General features: G+C 33.7%; 1 pseudogene; it reads right to left on the bottom strand.

Moving 5' to 3' along the window:
- Positions 1-1,016: 1,016 nt before the first annotated feature.
- LOC127544421 (voltage-dependent anion-selective channel protein 3-like) lies at positions 1,017-23,290 on the bottom strand (annotated as a pseudogene).
- Positions 23,291-24,381: the final 1,091 nt, after the last annotated feature.

Genomic DNA, 24,381 nt, shown 5'->3' with positions numbered 1-24,381 from the left:
AATCCTCTAGACTTCAGCGTGGTGACATTACAATTCTTTGGAAGAATAAAAAGCTTACATTGGTTTATTTTTTTATTTTTTATTATAGCTTTTTATTGACATAACACATGCAGATAATTTTTCAACATTGTCCCTTGCAATCACTTCTGTTCCAACTTTTGCCTTCCTTCCCTTTATCCCCTCCCCTAGATGGCAGGCAGTCTCATACATGTTAAAGATGTTAAAATATATCTTAAATACAATAAATATACATATTTATACAGTTCTCTTGTTGAACAAGAAAAATTGGATTTAGAAAGGTAAAAATAACCTGGGAAGAAAAACAGAAATGAAAGTAGTCCACATTCATTTTCCAGTGTTCCTTCTCTGGGTGTAGATGGTTCTGTTCATCACTGATCAATTGGAATTGAATTAGGTCTTCTCATTGCCTAAGATATCCACTTCCATCAGAATTGATCCTCATATAATATTGTTGTTGAAGTGTATAATGATCTCCTGGTTCTGCTCATTTCACTCAGAATTAGTTCATGTCAGTCTCGCCAGTCCTCTCTATATTCATCCTGCTGGTCATTTCTTACAGAACAATAATATTCCATAACATTCATATACCACAATTTATTCAGCCATTCTCCAATTGATGAGCATCCATTCAAATTCCAGTTTGTAGCTACTATGAAAAGGTAGCCACAAACATTTTTGTACATACAAGTCCCCTTCCCTTCTTTAATATCTCTTTGGGATATAAGAAAAGTTTACATTGTTGAAATCTCATGAAATAATATAAAAACCAAAACAGTGTGAGTTCATTTCTCTTCATTTCCAGGAGTGGGTCTGATATTTTAATTAAAAACTATATTAAAGGAAAGCTAGTTGGTGTAGTGTATAGAGCACCAGCCCTGAGTTCAAATCTGGCCTCAGATATTTAACATGTCCTGGCTGTGTGACTTGGGCAAGTCACTTAACCCTACCTGCCTCAGCAAAAACAAAAGAAAACAAACAAAAAAAGGCCAACTATATTAAGCTTCCAATTCAAGTTCCAACCCAAACTTCAGCATTGAAGTTTTTCCATCAATTAAAGCTGAAAGTTTCAATTTTAAACCTGCTCAGAGTGTCTGAGTATTACCAACTCCAATAAAGCTGGCATTATTCACTTTATCCAACAGAGTTTTTAGATCCAGCTTGTACTTAGTGGCAATGCCAAAATGGCTGTTGTTACTTCAATGGTTCAAGTAAGATTTATTGCTATTTTAATCTTTTTATTAACTTTTTGATAGGTCAACCCTCCAAATCCAGTGCCATCATTCACATGTGTATGTAAGTGGAAGTCAACAGCCTTATAAATTAGGGTGAAATTATTCTGAGGAAATTTGGATTTGTCTGTGTCAAAATTCATCTGATAGCTAGCAAGCCATCCTTTGTAAGCCAATATAGCCAACTGGTCGGTCCAGAGAAATAATGACAACATTTTCATCAAGATTGAAACAGTTTCACTTGTAGGAGAGCTTTAATTTCCCACTCTTCTTCCTTGTGTTTGGTACAATTATGGTTTCGATAATCGTCTTCAAATCTTCCGTCAATTTATGCTTCATGTTAGCTGATTTCTGTCTCCAAGGTGTTGTCTATGTTCCATTTTTGAACAAAGGAAATCCCATAATCACAGATCTTGTATTTTATTTCCAAATTACCTGAAGCTTTACCTGTTTCAGTATATGAATGACCAGATGTGGAAAATTCCACTCCACTGCAAGACTTGGTGCTAATATCTATTTTAACCATACCAAACCCGTATCCATTGTTGAAGACACCTTTGGCAGCCTTTCCTAGCTAACAATAAGTTGGTGTGTTACATTTTTTCTTTGAGGACCCACTCTATCCTCTTCACCAGGGCAAAGCTGAAGGTCTACTGCAATGTTCTCTTCTCTAAATATAATAGTTCTCAGGGAGCAGATTTCTTGGGGGGCTGCTGGAGGCAGTCTTCCTTTCAGTTCAAAGTAATAATCACCTCAAATGCAGCCAGATGTTAAAATCCAGTTTTTTATTGTCTCCTTCAAATAGCCTGGTTAGCTTTCTTAGAGGTCTATCTCTCTTCTTGGTTCCAAAAGCTCTTGCCTCTTGTCCTTTGCCTCTGCCAGCTTCAGCTTCTAGCTCCCTCTGAATCCAAAACCTCCATCCAGCACAAAGGTAGAAGTTGGAATGAATCTGTCTTGTCTCCTCTAGTGGGCTCCTCCTCTAGTGGGCTTGTCCTTCTGACTTGTGAATCTCTTGACTTGTGAATCTCACACTGAATTCTGGCTCTGAATCTTCCAAAGTCCATCTTAGTTGAGGTTCCTAGATTATATAACCTTTCTAAAGGTGTGAACTCTAATGTGTGAACTAATGTGTGAACTCTCTTAAAGGTATGAACGCTAATGTGTGAAGTCTTTTACAGATGTGAACTCTAAATGTGTGAACTAAGTACATAAGCATTGTCTCTATCCATTCCAGTGACTTAGCACCTTCTTTCATGTTCTGGCCCATAACATCTCTCACTTTCTTTTGATTTAAAAGATAGTCATGATCTCCCTGACTTCTAAAGGAGGTGAGAACCCCCCCAAAAGAAAGTGATCATGCCTTCCCTGACTGCTCAAAAAAGAAGTGAAAATACCATAAAAAGAGGTGGTCACACCCTCTCTGACTTCTCAGGAAGGGAGATGAAAACACCAAAGGAAATGGGAAATTAAATCAGATTAGCGTGTTCCTGAAGGGGCTCACTTGAAACAGGTATACACCAATCCATCAATATGGGAGGTATTACACATAATTACATACATTACATAAGCACATAGTAACATAATATAGACTAGTAGTGATGTAACAAATAACATGAATCAACATGAGGAATTATACATGTCCATAAGTCCCTGAAATAGTCCAAAAGGAATCTATTATCTATTAGTTCATGTTCCAGGAATCCAATAATTCCTGCAAGCTTTGAAGTCCTGCAATAGTCTACTTATTTCTTCACAAAAGCTTTTCATGTTCTTGTTCCATGCTTATGATTTTACTCTGTGACTACATCCAGGTTAGCTTTATATATAGATCTTATATGTACAAACTTGTTTCAATGTTAATATGTCAGCTCTTTGATATTCTCTCTTGCTTTCCCTCCTTCATTCCCTTGTTCTTTTAAATTATTGTTTACTTTTCTTTATCTTCCCTTGATATCTGTCTCAATAGTATGCTCTAAAATTTCTAGGAATAGAATTCAGTGTCATTGTTCCATATTTTGGAGATTTTATTTTGTTTCACTCTTCTTGAAAAACAGAAAATATGGCATTCCATAATCTTTCTTTTTTGTCCCTTTAGTTTTCCTTGCCAGCTATAATGTTTTCTTCTCTTAAATATAATCATTTTCTGGGAGCAGGTTTCTTGAGGAGCTTCTAGAAGCAGCCTTCATTTCAGTTGTGAGTAATAATCACCTCAGATACAGCTAGCTGTTAAAGTCCAGTCTTTTATTGTCTCTTCCAAAATAGCCCAGTTAGCTTTCCTTGGTTTTGAGAGCTCTTGTTGCTAGTCCTTTGCCTCTGCCAGCTTCAGCCTCCAGTTCCTTCTGAATCCAAAGCCTTCAGCCAGCACAATGGTGGAATATTGAATGGATCTGACTCCTCCTCTGAGAGAATGGGCTTGTGGGAGCTGTGACTTGTGAATTTTATCCACTGACTTGTGAATCTCCTGGAAGTCTCTAGTTGACTTGTAGGAGCTCCTTATATATGATCTCTTAAAGGTGTGAACTCTAAAGGTGTGAGAGGTGTGAACTCTAATGTGTGAGCTAATGTGTGAACTCCAAAGGGGTGAACCAAGTACATAAGCATTGTTTCTATCAATTCCAGTGACCTAGCACCCTGTTTCAAGTTCTGGCCCATAACAGTCTATTCCACAGTGACCCTGCATGCATCTGCACTGAAAATTTAAATTAGTTGTTGATTGTCATGGCCAAGAAAAATTACTGTTGTTGATCAGACTTCTAGTGATGATCCTCTTTAAAAGTTGGGCTTGTCTTTGCATGATAGGAATCATCAAACATATTTTGGAGACTTGCCAGATCTGATCCTCCCCTTGCCTCTGCTGACATAAACTGCAAGAATACAGTGGGAATTCAGATTCATGAGAAGGAACTGGAGGGCACTGACAGAGAAACTGTGTGTGAATATTGAATTTGAAATTAAAATTCCTTATATTACAGAGACAGTATGATCTAGTGGAAAGAGTTCTGACTTTGGAGTCAAGTTGAAATTCTGCCTCTGATATTAGTCATGGGTGAATCAATTAAACTAATAATTTTGTTTTAAGTAACTCTTTAAGCCTGTGAGAGAATCAACAAGTCATTGACCTGAGGACCAAATCAGACCATTTTTTTTTTTTTTTTTACTACCTGGGAACTTTAGAATGGAATTTGCATTAAAAATACAATAAACCTTTTTTTTAAATTAGATAAATTATTTTTAGCTTTAGTTCTGTACAAAAAATAGGATAATCCCTGTGAACTAGACTTCTATTTCCTGCTGAGCTGCACTGATCTTTAGCCTCAGGCTTCTAGAGATGAGATAAGTGAAATTTCCATCTGCACTAGGACAAGAGAACTTCTATCTCCTATTCATCCCAATAGCCTGATCTCCAGCCTTTCATGTTGTGGAGAACTTTTGGTGAAAAGAATATATATATTTACCTCAGACTCTAAATATAATGATACATCTGTTCCCTGAGGGAAAAGAAAGGCAAAAGTAGGTGGGGAATGGTAATTGTTTGTGCATTTCTGACTTTCATCTGCTGAGGCATCTCTTGCCTATTCTCCAGATCTCATAAGGAAGAAAAGAAGTGAAATAATTTGAACTGTGTCTTCCACTCACGCTGTGTTTCTCTCCTACCTTCTCTAGGAATAGGGATAGCCTTTCCACTAAATAAGGAATAAACTCACTCTGAGCCATAAACAACCCAGCAATTCTGAAACTCTGTAAATCATTATCCAAATCCTTTTCTCTACCACCTAATTCCTTATTCCTATCCCTTTCAACTCTCTTGCTCCAAATTCTTACATAGAATTACTCACATATTTCACTATGTCTTATGGAATATCGGTTCCAGAGGAAATACACTTCCCTTCATCTTAAATTTTTCTCTTTTACTTCAATTTTTTTTTTTTTTTTTTTTAGCAATCACCAAGAACTGTATGTTATTTGAGGCCATAGCCTCCCTGGCGACTCCTTCCAGTGCTGATTGTATTTTTACTTATTCAGCTCACTGAAGTTACCATTTTTAGTTTTCTTTATCTCCAGTGCTCAATATCCTCTTCTCCTTTGAAGACATGTAATCTATAACTACTACCCAATTCAAATCTTAGTAATTATTGCCACTACTCTTCTTTCCTCAACAATTTTAGGGAATAGGAAAGGACTAAGCTTTTAGAAAGGTTATGGTCCAGACAGTGCACTAAGTGCTTTATAGATACAATCTAATTTGATCTTTAAAACTACCTTGAAAGGTAGATTCTATTATTACCCTCCAATTCAAAATTGAGAAAACTGAAGCAAAGAAGTTAAGTGACATTTGTAGGGTCAAATAGCTAGCAAGGCTGGTTCAGTATTGATTCACTCCTAGTATTTCTGTCCTCCTCAACTCTTTCCTTCATATTAGGAGACTTTAATTTAAACTTTAATTCTCTCTTAAACACTCTTACTACTCAGTCCCTCAATCTACTTACTTCCCATGATCTCTACCCTACTTTGATCACACATAAAGATTTCACTTTTACATTTCTCTAGTATACACCCTTTTTTCTGCTATTATTACTGCGCTGATGCAGGCCTCTATTATTATATGCTTGAACTGTTGCAATAGTCTGCACATGGGTCTGCCTGCCAAGTTATTTCCTGCTCCAATCCATCCTCCATTAAGTCACCAAACTGATTTTCCTAAAGCATAGATTCCTTTTACCACACAATAATTAGTAAACTCTCCTGGATCTTTCAAGTATCAAATACAAAATCTTCTATTTGTCATTCAGTAGCCTTCATGATTTAACATTTTCCTCACTTTTATAGTTTTCTTAAATATTATTTCCTTGCATGGTCTCTTCAATTTAGCGGTGCCAAATTCTCGCTGTTTCATGAACAAAATATTTGTATCAGAGCATTTTTTTTTCTGACTTTCCCCCCATGGCCTAAATGTTCTCTCTCTTTTTCTCTTCTTGCCTTCCCTGGATTCCTTCAAGTCCAAACAAAAATTCTTCCTCTATAGGAAACATTTTCTTCCCTCTCTTAATTTTCTTATTTTCCACTATTTTCTAGTTTTTCTCTGAATATAGCTTATTTGCTTGTTCTCTCCTCTATTAAATTGTGGCTCCTTGAGAATAGGCACTGTAATCTGCAGAGAAGCGAGGAATTTGTGTCTAAAGAAGACCTGGAATCATAATTGAACACCAAATAAATAATTTTGATTATATTAACTTAAAAATTTTTGTACAAACAGAACTAATTTAGACAAGATTAGAAGGGAAGCAATAAATTGGGAAAATATTTTTATATTTAAGGGTTCTGATAAAGATCCCATTTCTAAAATATATGGAGAATTGACTCAAATTTATAAGAATTCAACAATTCTCCACTTGATAAATGGTCAAAGGACATGAACAGATGACTTTCAGATGGAGAAATTAAAACAATTTTAAATCATACAAAAAGAAGCTCTAAATCACTCTGGATCAGAGAAATGCAAATTAAGACAACTTTGAGACACCACTATATGCCCCTGAGATTGGCTAAGATGACAGGAAAAAATAATGATAAATGTTGGAGAGGATGTGGGAAGACTGGGACACTAATACATTGTTGGTGAAACTGTGGAGGGATCCAGCCATTCTGGAGAGCAATTTGGAACTATGTTCAAAAAGTTATCAAACTCTCCATACCCTTTGATAACATGGAATATTATTATTCTATAATAAATGATCAGGAGGATGATTTTAGAGAAGTCTAGAGAGACTTACATAAACTGATGTTAAATGAAATGAGCAGAACCAGGAGATCATTGTACACAGCAACATCAATATTATACGATGATAAACTCTGATGAATGTGACTCTTTCCAAAATTGAGATGATTGATGCAAATTCCAATGATCTTGTGATGAAAATAGCCATACCTAAAGAAAGGACAGTGAAAACTGAATGTGGATCACAACATAACATTCTCACTGTTTTTGATGTTGTTTACTTTTATTTTGTTTTCTTATTCATTTTCTTTCCTTTTTGATCTGATTTTTCTTGTACAACAAGAGAATTGTATAAATATTTATATGTAAACATATTTATACACATTGGATTTAACATATTTTAACATGTATAACATATATTGGATTGCTTGACATCTAGAGGAGGGGGTGAGGGGAAGGAGGGGAAAATCTAAAACACAAGGCTATGCAAGAGTCAATGTAGAAAAATTATCTGTGCATATGTTTTGAAAATAAACTGCTTAAAAAAAAGATTTACTACTTCTATTAATGAAATCATATGCACAATAACCTGGAAAGAAGCCAATGTTAATATATAAGAAATGACCACAGTTTGTATAGAGTTATAACCAAAGTAAATATAGTGATATCTTGAATATCTGAAGGGGAGTACTGGTGTGAATATTCAAAACATCTGATGAGTCCTGACACATTTATCTCTGTTGTTAAAATAAAATAAGTGATGTATGGAATCAGAGAAAAAAAAAGAGAATAGGGACTGTATATTGACCCTTCCTGTATTTCCAGCAGTTAGCATAGTGACTAACATATAGTAGGTGCTTAATAAATTCTGATTATTGATTGACTGAACTGAATTTTTCTACAAATTGCCTAAAGTTTGGCCACAGAGAATATTAAAACATTTGTCAATGTTGTCTCTCTCAGAAAATTTAGTGATAGTTGTGTCCTTAACAACATTTCTAAGCCTTTTACAATATCTCTTTGGGTATATGAGGTCACAGCTCCTGTAACTCTGATTTTTCCTGGTAACTTGACATTGTGACTTTATCTGATCTGTTATTAGGAAGAATTTATTTAATACTGCCTATCCTATGATGGATGAGAGAGATTTAAAAAAAAAAAACAGAAAAAAATGAAAATTAAGTTGGTAAAAAGTATTCTTTGTCCTGAATGCAGATAGAATAGAGTTAGGGTTTTTGCACTAGGAATACAGGATCCTGACCTAAGCCATGCTATTTACTTTCCTAAATCTTCCCAATATTTTTATTCAGTACAAAACATGTTGCATGAGGATCATGGCCTGCTTTGGTAAGGGGAGAGATCAGCAAGATACAATATACCTGTCCCTGAGGGACAGATAATCTACCTACTTGGCCTTTGTTGTCGTAAGGACATTATTATGAATTGACTGTAATTATATGAGTTTCAGATATGTTTTTAACATCTGTTGGGTAAGTTCCAGCGATATCAACTATCAGTAAGTATGCAAGGGCCAAATAAACTGAAACTCATTAATCCTTTTATTGGGATATACTAGTCTGGAAAATATCTTATCCTTTATGTCATTGTTGTATACAAATCTAGGAAGTCAGAAGAAATAAGACACCAATGAATTCTTCAGGTTTAAGATTTCAACTATTTCTCCACAGCATCCCCTGACATATATATTTAATAATCTCATAACTTGGCTTCCTGTTCCCCCAAGACATAATCCAATGAGTTGTTTGTGTGCAACTGGGAATAAGACTTTGTACCAAGTGTGTCATTACCCCATTTGTTATTCTTAAAGGACCAGTTTACATGGAGCTTAGCTAAGAGTGTTGACTAGCATGAAGAATATCTTTTGGGGGGCTCTGCTAATAAATTCATGTAGAGAAATATGAGGCACTCTATCGCCTGATTTCTGTTGCCAGATTTCTTTTCTCTTTGCAATGTTTTCATTATAGTTCACCATGCACCTATGGCCTTTGACATTGGGCGTTCCTTTTTTCATAAGTGAGCACACACCACAAAACAAAGATGCAAATTGAGCATATTTGGTATCTTTTATTCTCCCTAGTAAAAATAGTGGCCCAAGAAAGGAACTCAAATAGCAATAAGAAAAAGCAATGATCTTTCCTCATTGCTAGTTATCCTGTGAAAATACCAGTCATAAGGAAGTACTATAAATATTGAACAATAAGAAGGGTTAGATTAAAAATGGGTAAGATAAAAGATAACAAAATACTCCCATCAATTGTTTGCCTTTTCCAAATGACTTTTTTGTGCTATGACATGTCACAAAATGGAGGAGCTAAACTTATAGAATTTAGCTTACTTTTAACTATATACACTGTATGAGAGTTTGTCTAAATTTTGTCTTCTGGGGGCTACCATTATAAGGTTTTTTTTTTTTTTTTGTTTTGTTTGTTTTTTTTTGCATTCCAATGGCAGGCAGCAAATACATTTTAAAAAAATGACTATCACTTTTGTCAGGGAATGGGTAGCATTCTTTTTTTTTTTTTAATTAAAGCTTTTTATTTTCAAAAAAAAAAAAAGGATGGATAATTTTTCAACATTGACCATTGCATAGCCTTGTGTTCTAAATTTCCCTTTCCCTTTCCCTAGATGTCAAGCAATATATGTTAAATATTGTTTAACATGTTAAATACATGTTAAAATATGTTCTATCCAATATATGTAAACATATTAGTACAATTATCTTGCTGCATAAGAAAAATCAGATCCAAAAGGAAGAAAAATGAGTAAGAAAGCAAAATGGAAGGAACAACAAGAGTGAGAATGTTATGTTGTGATCCATATTCAGTTCCCACAGTCCTCTCTTCATCACAAGATCATTAGAACTGCCCTCAATGATATCATTATTGGAAAGAGTCATGTCCATTAGAATTGATTGTCATATAATATTGATGTTGCCGTGTACAATGATCTCCTGGCTCTGATCATTTCACTTAGCATCATTTCAAGTAAGTCTCTCCAGGCCTCTCTAAAATCATCCTCCTGATCTGATCATTTCTTATAGAACAATATTCTGTAACATTCATTTACCATAACTTATTCAGCTATTTACCAACTGATGGGCACTAGTTTCTAGTTTCTTACCACTATGAAAAAGGGCTGCCACAAACATTTTTGCACATGTGAGTCCCTTTCCCTCCTTTAAGATTTCTTTGCAATACAAGCCCAATAGAAACACTGATGGATTAAAGAGTATGCCCAGTTTGATAGTCCTTTGGGCATAGTTCCAAATTGCTCTTCAGAATGGCTGGATCCATTCACAGTTCCACTAACAATGTATTAGTGTCCCAGTTTTCCCACATCCCCTCCAACATTTAACATTATTTTTTCCTGTCACCTTATCCAATCTCAGAGGTATATAGTGGTGTCTCAGAGTTGTCTTAATTTGCATTTCTCTGATCCAGAGTGATTTAGAGCTTCTTTTTATATGATTAGAAATTGTTTTAATTTCTTAATCTGAAAATCACCTGTTCTTATCCTTTGACCATTTATCAAGTGAAGAATGGCTTGAATTCTTATAAATTTGAATCAATTCTCTATATATTTTAAAATTGAGGCCTTTATCAGAAGCCTTAAATGCAAAAATATTTTCCCAATTTATTGCTTCCCTTCTAGTCTTGTCTAAATTAGTTTTCTTTGTACAAAAGCTTTTCAAGTTAATATAATCAAAATTATCTATTTGGTGTTCAATTATAGTTCTCTTTCTTCTTTGGTCACAAATTATTTCCTTCTCCACAGATCTTAGAGGTGAACAATCCTAATGTTCTTCTAATTTGTTTATAAAATGAAACTTTATGCCTAAATCATAAACTCATTACGACCTTACCTTGATATATGGTGTTAGGTGTGAGTCAATACCTAGTTTGTGATATACTGATTTCCAATTTTCTCAGCAACTTTTGTCAAATAGTGAGTTCTTATCCCCAAAGCTGGGGTCTTTGGGTTTTTCAAACACTATATTGCTATAGTTATTGATTATTTTATCCTGTGAACTTAATCTATATCAACCACTCTATTTCTTAGCCAGTACCAAATGGTTTTGATGACTACTGCTTTATAATATAGTGTTCCGTCTGGCACAGCTAGACCACCTTCATTGGCATTTTTTTTCATTAATTACTTTGAAATTTTTGACCTTTTGTTCTTCTAGATAAACTTTGTTATTATTTTTTCTAGGTCTGTGAAATAATTTCTTGGGGATTTGATTGGTATAGCACTAAATAAGTAAATTAATTTAGGTAGTATTGTCATTTTAATATATTCATTTGGCTTACCCATCAGCATTTGATTTTTTCCCCAAAATTATTAGATCTGACTTTATTTTTGTGGAAAGTGTTTTATAGTTGCATTCATATAGCTCCTGAGTTTCCCTTGGCAGATAGATTCCCAAATATTTTATACTATCAACAGTTATTTTGAATGGAATTTCTCTTTGTATCATGGGTAACATTCTTTATTATCAGCCTTCTAAAACCATGGTTATTCATTGCATTGATCATAATTGTTATGCATTTCAAAATTATTCACTTTTAAAAGAGTGTTATTGTTGTATAAATTGGTCTTCTGATTCTATATCACATATCATCCTTGCATACAATTCTGCTCGTTTCTTTGAAACTATCATTTTCATTCTTTTTTATAACTCATTAGTATCACTTAGAATATCTAGAGTGAAGGAAAAAGAGAACAAATATCCTAAGATCAGTTTTCAAAATTGTGTTCCTTCAAGAAGTTATGAAACTATTCAGCTGTTGGTCTTTGAGTAGATTATCATTATCATTGACATCTTCCTTTCTTTTATGAAAAGATTGATGTATTTTTATGAATATTATCCTAGAAAGACCTTCTACAAGTCACTTTCATTAGTTGCTATGCAAGAGAATCTTTTAACTTATAATTACCTAAGATAAGCTCTGAAATTCCTCCCGAATCTAAGAATTTATGATTCCTTATTTTTACTACTGGTGTCATCTTGCTGAAAGAAATAACTACTGCTTAAAAGAGATCCCTTTCTATATAAATGTTTACATAATTCCTTACCTCAGTTTCATGATATTAGCTTAAGACCAAAGGCATACACTGAGAAAACCACCCCAATGCTTTGTTGGGTGAGGGGGAGAGGTAAGGTGTGTGCTGGTAAATGAGTAATAATTAACTTTCAAAAATATGTACAATATACATTAAAATTTAATCTGAATGATTAACATTTTCCCTATTAGCTTTTTTAGGACTAAATAATCAGCAAAACAATAAATCAAGCTTTTTTTTGTGAAGTATTCTGATTTCTGAAGTGTCAATATTCAGAATAAAAACAAAATGGCTTTCAGGAGTCAGTTCAAACTGGCTCTAGCATACCCCTGCTTGTGCTAATATGCTTCTCAATGAGGAAACTGAGAAACCAAAGTTCTGGTAATATCTACTTGCTTTCTAATACTTCTCATTCTCCCTTATTATTTTCCATTTTTATCCACTCCTTTCACAGAGATATGGCTGAGATGTATGCCAGAGACACAGTTTGTTTTGAATTTTTAGTGACAGAATAGTAAAAAACAACTTATAACTAAGAGAATCATCTAGGCCAACACATTCGTACCTGAAAAAGAATCCTTATCCAATGGTCATCCAAAAATTTTTTTCTTTTCTTTTCTTTTTTCTTTCTTTCTTTTTTTGCTGAGACAACTGGGCTCAAGTGACAATTAGAAAGTGTCAAGTGCCTGAAGTCAGATTTGAACTCAGGTCCTCCTGGCTTCAGGACTGGTGCTCTGTTCACTTCACTGCCTAGCTGCCCCTTATCCAAATTCTCTATGGGGGTCTGAAGTGATGAGGAATACACTATGTCCTGCTTCTACTTTTAAAAAGGTTTTATCATTTAGATTTCCTCCAAACCCAATTCTGTCTTCAGTTTCCACTCTGCTTTTAGTCTCATAAACCTAGGAGAATAACTTTAATACTTCTCTAATGTGGTAGTTTTGACATGTTCTTTGATCCAAACCTTCTTTCTTCTTTTCTCTTGTGTATACACACACACACACACACACACACACATATATATATTCCCAATTCATTTGATTGACTCTTGTGTGGGCATAGTCTTCATTATTATTAGCATGCTGGTTGTTCTTCCCAAGACATATTCATAGTTGTCAATGTTCTTACTAAGATGTGATGACCAGAACTATAAACAGTATTGTGAACAGAATATGAACAGGATAGAAAACAGTGGAATCTTGGTTTTTATTGATATCATGGAGGAAAAATAAAAACTCCTATTACCTTTTAACATCTATTGGTAAAATATTTGAAAACTCTCAATTCAAATTCAGGAAGAAATAAAATACAACAAACTATATAAGGCTATGGTCACATTCACTATGGTAACAACTACTTGCTGTTCTTGAATAAGAGACCCTGCAGTTTTGTCTAAAAAAACTTCTTTCATAATTATAAAAAATATTTGATTTTCTTCCATTATCTCCTGGTCCTGAACAAGAAATATTGTACTATAATAAATTCTGCCAGTTGCATTCCAAATGCTTTTCAGAATGAACCTTTTCTAATCTTTTTTTATCCTTTATGTGGCTCTGTCAATGCAGTCTAAGATCACATTAGTTTTGCTTTTAATGGCTGCCATATGGCCAATGATTCATATTGAGCTTACAAAATTGAGAAAGCTGACCTGTAGTTTATTTTATTTCATTATCTTCACTCCATCCCCAATCCAACTCATTTCTCTTCTAAACATCCCTATTATGCTCAAGACCATTACCATCCTGCTATTCATTCAGGTTCATCACCCCAGGTCATGCTCAGCTCTTTATTCTTCCATATCCTCCACATCTAATCAGTTGCCAAGTTGATTGTACCTTTATTTCATCATTCACATACATCATTCTTTCTCTATCACAGGCCACCATACTAATTTAGACTTTTCTCACCACAAGTCTATATTAATACTATAGCCTCTTAATTGTTCTCTTAGTCTTAGATTTCTCCTTTGCCTGACTTATTCTCTCCAACTACAAGAATGATATTCTTGGAGCCCAAGTCTGATCTTATCACTCTCTTTATCACAAAGCTCTAGTGTCTTCCTCTGGATTACTTTTAGAATAAAATAAAAACTCTTCTGTTGGGCATTTAAATGACTTTACAATTTGGCTCCAGCCTACATTTCAAGATTTATAGATTTATTGCCCATTACTTTTCTCTGTACACTCTATATGTCAGCCAAATGGGTCTATTTGCCATTCTGAATGCATAATATTCCATTTCTTATATCCATGTCTTGGCATATGTTGTCCACTTTTTAGAATCTCTAGTTCCTTTCAAAGGTCACTTTGAGTGCTATCTCCTTCATGGGTCCTTTCTTGGTCCCTAACTATTTTACTAGTTTCTTGTTCAAAATTATTTTTTGTTTAATGTTTATACATTTTTATTTGCTAATATTTATATATTGTTACTTCCCTTTCCCTCCAATAGAGTGCAAGATATTTGAAGGAAGGAAATTTTTTATTTTTACCCTTCTGTCACCATGTAGATGTGTCTGGCATTGTAAAAATATAATACTTTAAATAAAATAAAAGAACATTAAATCATTATTTAAATCATTAGTCAGACAATTAAAATTGTTGGCCTCGATTTAATATCTTTCTTTTCCTATTAAAAGTTATATGTCATTCAAAAAATGTAATGTGATTCTTAGCTTGCTTTAAGAGAAAAATAGCTTTCAGGATTGAGAACATGATCTAACTATTTCTAGATTAGTGTGCTTAGTTTGGGTCATCATAATTTAAGAGTATTCATAACCTGGACAGTGTTGAGAGAAAAAATCTCAACTATTCTGAAGAATATGGTAAATTTGATAGTACTTGCTTGAATGCCTAATACTTATGTATTTTTTTTTTTGATAATTGGAATTACTTTTATCCATATTTCTAGAGTAGCCTTATGCAATTGTGGAGGAGAAAGAGAAGGGAACCAGAAAAAAAAATTTCTAAATTACAGATTGTTCTGTCAGATGAAAAATTCCTAAAGATAACATTTTGTTTTGCAGAGAAAACATTTGTTATGATGATGGAAAATGGAAACATACTATGGAGAGGAGAAAGGGAGGAAAATGACATCTAATCAATTATAGCTTAAAATAGATTTGAATTTCTTCCTGCTAAGGAGGAGAAAATCTCTTATCTTCTCAAATATAAGGTTAAAAAAAAGCAAAAGAATCTATCAGAGAAGTAATTATTTAGCTATCTATTTGTTTTTACATTCATTTATTTAAATAGTATTTTGTTTTTTCAGTTACATATAAAAATATTTTTCAACATTCACTTTTAAAAGATTTTGTATTCTATATTTTTGCCTTCCTTCTTCAGCTCTACCTCTCCCAAGAAGACAAGCAATCTGATATAATAGGTACAATCATATTAAACATATTTTGGCATTAATCATATTGCGAAAGAGGAATTGGAACAAAAAGGAAAAAACCATGAGAAAGAAAAAACAAAAAAGTGAAAATATTATGTGTTGTCTAAATTCAAACTCCATAATTCTTTTTCTGGATGTGGATAGCATTTTCCACTATGGGTCTTTTGGAGTTGTCTTTTATCATTTTATTGCCAAGGAGAGCCAAGCCTATCAAAAGTGATCACTGCACAATATTGCTGTTACTATGTACAACATTCTCCTGATTCTGCTCATTTCATTCAGCAATAGTTCATGTACTTCTTTCTAGGTTTTTAAGAGATAATTTAGCAAGGAGAGATGAAAAAGAAAAATTTCCTGGCTATTGAAGCTTCTCTGTTCAGGGGCATTGACCTGTTAACAACAGAAAGATCCTGAAGTATGTATGTAATAAATAACAGAGAATCTCTGAGACTTAAGAAAATAGATGACAATGAAACACTTTGGGATTTGTTCACATTTTCACAGAAGAATACTCGAAATAATTTAAGATATTACTCAATTTTATGAGGTATTGGGAAAGAAACTGAATACCAAAATATATTTTTTTCTCACTGTTGTTACTGAAGACAAGTGGTACAGAAGGGAGAGAGAGAGAGAAGAGAAGTCAATAATTGACTAAGAAGGAAGTGCCTGAAAATGCGATTTGAATTTTTAGATTACAATTACATAATGAGGTTGACAGATTTCCTGGCCAAAAATGAAGTGCATCTAACAAAAGATGGTAAGAATTTATTTGCTAGGTATTCTAACAAATCTACCCCAAAAGTCTTTGGGGAAAAAAAGGAATAGAAAAGGTAAAAGAAACTACAATAATTAGCTAAAAGAACAAAGATTAATAGTCAAGACTCTCAGAAATCCAAGTCAACAAAAAAATTTAAATTCTCATTACTAGACTTGTAGACAAGAAAAAGGAACTGCAAGTTCTAATATAAGGTAAAACTGGGATTTGATCTCATAGCTAATACTGAGATTTCATGCAATGAAACCCATGAGTGGACTAATGCTCTGGATGGATATACTTTAGTCATAAGAAAGAGGAGAAGAAAAAGGTGTAGTGTAGCACTGATAATTAAGAAAGTACTTACATGAGAAAATTCAAGAACAGGAGGGAGGAAGTATGTTGGATAGTATTTCATAAAGATCAAAGAAGAAACTGGAGTAATTTTGTCAATGAAGTACACTATAGAACAATTGAACTGAAAAAGGAAATAGATAAGTAATTTGGGAAACAACGCAAAAATGGTATGATATGATAGGAATGAGGGGTTTTCATTGTTCAGAAATTTGCTAGAGTTCGTTCTCTACCTAAAAAAGAGTAGTTAATAATTTTGTGACTTGCCTTAGTGGTAATTTCACCTTTCTGGAAGGATAGGGCTCTATTGATTTATCTACTTAAAAAGTCATTACCTTTGTTAGATAAGAATAATCCTTGATTAAATCAATCAACTAAAGTCCTTTGACAACAGGCGTTATATCCATTCTTGAATCAATCAGTATAAGAGATCTGGTTGCACCAAAAGTAATTTGTATATGAGGAAGGAACTATTTCATAACCAGATAGAGAATCTGAGAGTGTAAAAGTGGAGCAAATTGCAGCAAATCTCTGAGGCCAAAAGATAGATCTATGGTAAAGAAAAGACATATATCTAGGAACTTCACTGGTTCTACAAGAGATCTCAAAACTGAAGACTCAGACTAAGAAAAATACTGGGAAATTAAAAAAAATTTTTTTCCCAACTTGCCCTCTTGATGCCACTTTATCTGCAGACAAAATAATATAATTTACTGTTTTGTCACTCAAATATCTCCAGTAACCTTAATTTTGCAGGAATCACAACCATAGGTTGCCTAGACATAGTTGCAAATGTAAACTTAGGGAGAGTCCAACAGTTACCTAAATATGAGAAAATTGAATATGACTCAGAGTGATAGTGATTGAACTTATGCATTTTTATTTAATATAAACTTATGGGTGAAGATTAGAAAGCCATGTGGGCCTCAGAGGATAATATGTCATTTCACAGGTTTAAAACAAAATAATTATTGTGCTAAAATATCAAACTTCTAAAGACAGAGGAAAGAACATAGGAAAATTCTAATTTGGAAGTGATTTTCTATGATAAGAACTTGCTGCTGGGATAGAAATAATGCATACCTAAAGATGAGAAGAGGTCATGCCAGGCTGGAATCTGAAAAAGAAGGTGAACAAATCTAGCCATGTTCTGAAATATACCTTAGCCTAGATTTAAAGAAAACATATTTCCAAGAGGAAACATGATTCCATAGATTAAAATGCTTCAGAGAGTAAATAAGTGGAAACAGAACATGGTCAAAACTGAATTTCTGAAGACCAAAAAGAAATTGAAGACACTAATGCAAATGTACAGGACATTCACCAACCAATTTAGACCTCCTTCCCCCCCTAAAAAAAAAAGAGAAATATATAAAAGTTAGAAACAATGTTAGGGAGCTGAAGATGGATATAGTTTGCCATTGACCTCTGAAGAAAAGGTCAGAAAATGAAGGCTATGACTCACTTATATATAGAAAGTTATTGTTATCTTCATTTTACAGTCAAGGAAACTGAGGCATAAGAGAAGCAAAAGTCCAAGGTCCAAGGTCACACAACTACTAAGTGTCTGAGACCAGAGTCGAACACATTTTATTTACTCCAGAACAGCATTCTCTCCTTTAGCTCCCCGGAGCACTATCTGGTAGCTAAGAATGCTGTGATTATAATTTACCTAGATTTTAGAAAAGGTTTTTTAATGTTTTATATTAGTCTTGTTGAGAAGATGAAGAGATAAGGATTGTTGATAATGTAATCAATTAGATGGATTTAGAACCAATTGCTCAGCCAGCCTGACTAAAAGAACAGCTATTGATGGCTCAATGTAAATATTGCAAGCTGTCTACTGTTGAATACCCTAGGAATCTGAGGTTGATTTTGTACTATATGACATTTTTACAAATGACTCAGTTATATTATCAAATTTAAGTAAGAAAACCCTCCAAGAAAAATAAAGTTAAAAAAGAAGAGAGAGAGAGAGAGACAGACAGACAGACAGACAGAGAGACAGAGACAGACACAGACACAGAGACACAGAGACACACACACAGAGACACAGAGACACACACACAGAGACAGAGAAAGATAGAGGCAGAGACAGAGACAGAGAGATGGGGGAGAGGAGGGAGGGAGGGAAGGAGGAATATGGAGACATACAGAAAGAGATACAGAGATACCTACACTTATACAGAAAAAGAGAATTTGACCAAGTGGTTAGTGCACTAATATTTTATAATATGATAGATAAGTAATAAGAATTTAGTGATTTGTTTGAGAAGCAAATGATAAAACTGGTATGGAGACAGAAACAGTAATGGTGAGGAGCTCTAACCATCTAGATATTTGCTACTATAAGGATTGTAAATGAATAATTACAACTAATCTTCTTTACTGATAATCCATCAGAAGGTAGAGGGAGTGAAAAAGATTAGGAATGGATTGAAGTCATGCTTTTCATGATCTGATTTATATTAGTAATGAGGAACTATTTAGAAATAATAGTAATCTTGTAAAGTTGAGACCAAATCATGATAGAGATCTTAATCAAGGGGGATATTAGACATAGCCAGATAGATACACACACCATTGCTTGTAGTTTTTGAAACTTTGAAGATTTCATAATTCAGAGAAAATATAACAAGAATTTTATGAAAATATTATACTAGAAAAGTTGGATCAAGAGGGCTACCAAGCTCTCAAGAATGAAATTCCAATACAAGCACAAATGGTTCTAATGAAGAAATGGGAGAACTACCTATAGGAGAGGATAGTGATTCACATACTGCGTGAATAGCTATGACTTGAGGCATAGTGTGTGTTAATGGAAAGGAGGACCAAGGACAGTGCCTACATGCTAAATAGGATAAAGGCAGGTAGACTCCAGGAACACCACAAGTCTAGGTGCTGCTTTATCATTTTTCTAGTCTTCAAATTTCATATTGGGATAGAATTATAATTTCTCTGGTGTAGGGGTAAAACAAGGTTTCAGAAAGAAAGTCATTTCTCTGGTCTTTCATAAGTAAGAAAGGATGTTTTAGTTTATATTCATCAGCTTAGTTTCTTCCCAACCAAATTCTGATTATACAAAGGACTATGTCAAATAACAAATAAACTGATTTATGCAAGCAAGTAGACGTATAAAAATGGAGAAATTCCATAAATTAGCATATGCCACAAAATATTCAAGAATGATATCTCATAATAAAAGTGATAAACATCCCAAATGAAGAAAGAGTTTTGAGTCTCTCATTAAGGTAAGCTTTGTTCCTGATGTCACCAAGGTGGAAAGGTAGAAAACAGACTCATAATGTACATTGAAATTCCTCTACATTTTTGCTTTTTCTCCCTAAGAGTATTGTTCCTAAACAATCTCACTCCCTTGAGAAACTCTGGAATTAACAATACAGATTAATTGCACAGATACACCGAATCATGTCCCACTCAGCATAGTCATCGCAAATCTGAAACTGTACTTCTATAATAGCCACATACCAAATTCTCCAGGTTTGGAGAAAAAGTCTGGTTATATTTCCAGAGACTGATGAGGCTGCCCAGAAAAATATTTTCTATCTTGGATTTTAAAAGAGAGGACATATAGAGTGAAAGGTAACATAGGTATCTATATGTACTACAAAAGGTGGAACAATTTTATAATAATACTGGAAACACTAAAGCTAAGAAGAAAAAAAGACAGCAAATGGTTGTTTTCATTGGGTGAAGAACAAAAGAAGATCAAAGTAAGGAATATTTAAAGCAAGAGCTGCTTAAAATATAGATGGTTTGACCCACAGTTTAAGAAGCTTTGGTGTAGTAGATATAACATAAGTCTTAATCTAGGTTTAAATTCTTTCTCAAAAGCTTACTAGCACCTTGATCCTGGACAATTTAGTTAATCTCTTTGTACCTAAGTTTATTCATGTTTAGTGGCTGACTTCAGGTTTTGGAAGATCTGAGTTTAAAAAAAAAGAGTTAAGACAACTTTCTTGGTGCTAAAAGATCAAATCAGACATTTGTGAAGCAATTAGCAAAGTTCCTGGCACATAACAAATGCTTAACAAATACTTGTTCCCTTGCAGAAAACAGAACTAGGGCTAATGGGAGGAAGTTGCATAAATAGTTATTTGTTCCATCTATATTACATCTGTACATAGGCAAAATGGGCCAATATAGAAGCTAGTCATTGAGTATGCTCCTCATTTTTTGACTAGGATGAATTATAAAGTATCCTATAGCTCTTAGATTTTGTGTTTCTCTGAAATTTCAAGGTTTCTAAAATAATATTATTAGCATCCCTGGACATTTCCTTTGATCTAAAACCACTAAATATTTTTATAGAATTTTTTTATCCAGTAAAAATTAAGAGACATAAATTTCAGAAGTATAGTAACAGAAGCTCTGACACTAGCTCTGCTGAGTCTAACATGAGAAATCTCCAATGAAATCTTTAGAAGACAATTTTCAATTTGCTTCTATTCATCTAATTTGTCAGAAGCAAATGCTTTTGGTCTACTAATAAAATAAGTTTGACTGAGAAGAGAGAAATATCAAGGAGAAGAGAGAACAATATAAGCTACTATATTAGGTAGAAATGTGTTGTGTGGTTCGTTAAATAATTAGGAAAATAGATCTAGTTTAATTTTTTTTTCAAATTCCACAGTAGTTGAAAATCAAGCAATGGGTTTGACTGAGAATGACTGCAATTTACCCCAAACTCCTAAGAGTTCTCTAGCCTTGTATTTAAACTGGGGGTTATGACCTCAGCTTAAAGGGATTGTGGCTTGATTCCAAGGGATAAATGACCAAGCAATCAAAACGTGTGTAGGGGGAGACATAGGTTTATCACATCTTTTCTTTGAGAATCAATCAAGGAACTTTTCTTAAAAATGCCCACACTGACCTTGACTAAAAAATATAAAAACTTTAAAAAATAACAGTTCATCTTAATTTTACACATTTCAAACCCATAGATATACATATCTGTCATTTAGTATGATGCAGGTCTGAGGAAAGGGCAGGAGGTTTAGGAGTCAATGATGTCAACATAGTTTATGCAAAATATAGAGCCTACACTGAAAATGAAATAGAAACAGTTTAGAAATTTTCCTATCTGGCACTGACAGAGTCCTATGAACACTTAGAGCCGAATTGTGCTTTGGCATCCCAAGAAAAGGATAAGCTGTTGGATAAACTTTGGATGTAATTGGGGTTGTGAAGGGAGTTATCATTCCTCATCGAACATTTTAAACTTGTGGGTTGGCAATAGTTATCTTCTTTCTTGTAATTGGATATTCAGTGGAACTTGAACATGAAGAGGGCTGTGTACATGTGCACATACATGTGTTTACATATATAAGTGTGTTTGCATGTGTATATGTGTTTATGTGTGCATTTTCCAATATTTTATTGGTTGATTTAATGATTTTCTTTAGTCATAATCAAGGATGGGGAAATATCACAAAACAAGTATTCTTTTGTGTGTTGTTGGATGAAACTAGGTCTCAAGATCTGATAAGGAGGCCTGAGAACTTCCAAAGCATGTGAAACCACAGTTCATTGTAGCACTGCCAGATTTAGATAGTCAAATACATGACCTTGTAACTTCTGACTTATCCATCCAAACTAATAACAAAATAACCAGAATTATCTCTTCATTGTGGCAGGAATAGAGGTCCAGACATGTTTATTCTGAACTGAGAGATCACCACACATATCTACATATATACATATATGCAGTATATTTTGCAATGGCAATGTTTATATGACAGCTCTGGTACATGTAAGGAGATATAAACTAATATCTGTATATAAACACATGCACTTATGTGTATATATTAATATTTCACAGAAATAATATATTACATTGGTATGGTGCTTTGGAGAAGAGGATCCCAACATGTCTGCAACAACAAGGTCTGCAGCCCATAATGTTCTCAGGTATAGCCCCAACCTGATTAAAATGTAAATTGAAAATATTGAAGTGCAATAAGACAGATCATAGCACACCAGTACATAGCCCACAAGGACATTTATGTACAGTTTAATCATATACTTCTTTGCATTTGAGCTTGAAAGTACTATTTTTGGGTTCTCAAAGTACTCTCTGTGAATAATAATTAGCATTACTACATCAAAGGTATATAGTAATATAATAATTTCACTGGGAGAAATGTGCATATATTCCTTGACTATAGCTAAATTTCTTTCCTTGCAACTCTCTCAACAGTTTTGTTTGTTTGTGTTCAATGTGCTTATCATGTTCTCTTTTGTATTGTTATTCTTTTTATACTTTAGTTTCTCCCCCCTTCTCTTCAGAAGACTGTCAGTGCCTTGAATACGGCAATTATGTTTTATCTGTTACAGCAATTAGCACATTATCTAGATAAATGACTGTTCAGTGTGATTTTTTTGTTCTTACTGATTCCAACATTAATGCATTATAATTTGCCTGTGATGGCACTAAGTCCCTGAATCAAAGAGTAGTCTTAAGCAAAAGTTCCAAATGTTTTAATTATATTTTATCTGTTCATGAGCTAGACAAGTGTCAGGCAGTTTGTTCCTTGCTAAGTCTACAAAATTAAACACTCTACATTGTACTGTTGAACATAATTGCTCTGAGGGATAATCCCAAAATTATTACCACAATTACCATAACATCCCTTTTTCTTGGTGACCACTGGAATCCAGGCCTTTCTGGACTTCATTGAGTCCCAACAGCTGGGGTCTGGCAACAATGACCATTTCATTTTAAGTTTGAAAACTTGTCATCTATTATTTAGCCTTCCTGCTCATTGACCTCAAAGTAATTCAAACAGAAACTTCTTATTCTCTCTTATTATGTATTGTTTGTAAGGTCTTTCTTCCAACAAGAACATGTTGTTCGTGGAAATCCATTTGTTTCCCAGAATGATAGGTGTTCTTGATATTGAGATCAAAAGAAGAAACTAAATAACATACAATACTGCTCATGCATATTCATTCAAATCATTATTTTTTCACCATTCTACTTTTAAGTTCACTCACTCTATGTCCTACCAGAACCTAATTTAACAAGTGTCTGAACAAAAATTTTGTGTAATTTGGGATTCTCTCCAAGAGTCTGTGTACTTTCCAGTAAATAAATGGTCACAAGACAATATGGGTCAGAATATAAACCACTAAGCATGACCAATTATGAATGGGTATATCATGTCTAGTTGTATTAAGAAGTATAAGATATATCTAAGTGCTGTCTTTCTGAGGTCCAGTAAATTTTCTGGAAGATGTCCCACATTTAAATTGTGCTGTAACTTGGTAGCTTAACAAACATCAATAGATTGTGTATTTGTTTTCCAAGAAATTAAATCTTTAGTTCAAAGGGAGATAAAGTTATCTTTCTTTAAATATATTTTAAATATCAATTTATGTAGGTGATACTACAATTGGTTGATAAATTGACCAGTCTGGGAACATCTACTTGCTAGGAATTTGAAATGACAGGTTTTCATTTCTTTTATTGTAGTGTTTATTTACTTATTTTTAATACAGGTTTCTATGATCAACGATTTACATTGACATTCTGTATTTTGAATCCCATAAATCCCACAAACACTTAAAGCATTATTACAGATTGTAAAAAAGAATATGTTTAGTATATATATAGAACAGGATTAATTTATATTAAATTATATTTTATTGGATTAGCCTCATGATGTGTTGACATGGACCAATTTGATGTGCAGGGCCAAGTATGCAGTACATATTGTTTTGTCTTGTTTTTGTTTGATGGACCAGTTTGACTTGCAACTCTTTAGGTACTTTTTTTCTCAAGTGCCTATTTGATCAATAAATTA

Source organism: Antechinus flavipes, chromosome 1, assembly GCF_016432865.1.
Source record: "Antechinus flavipes isolate AdamAnt ecotype Samford, QLD, Australia chromosome 1, AdamAnt_v2, whole genome shotgun sequence".
NCBI lineage: Eukaryota > Metazoa > Chordata > Mammalia > Dasyuromorphia > Dasyuridae > Antechinus > Antechinus flavipes.
The sequence above is the reverse complement of the archived record's forward strand: the minus strand, read 5'-3'. Positions and strand labels throughout refer to the sequence as shown.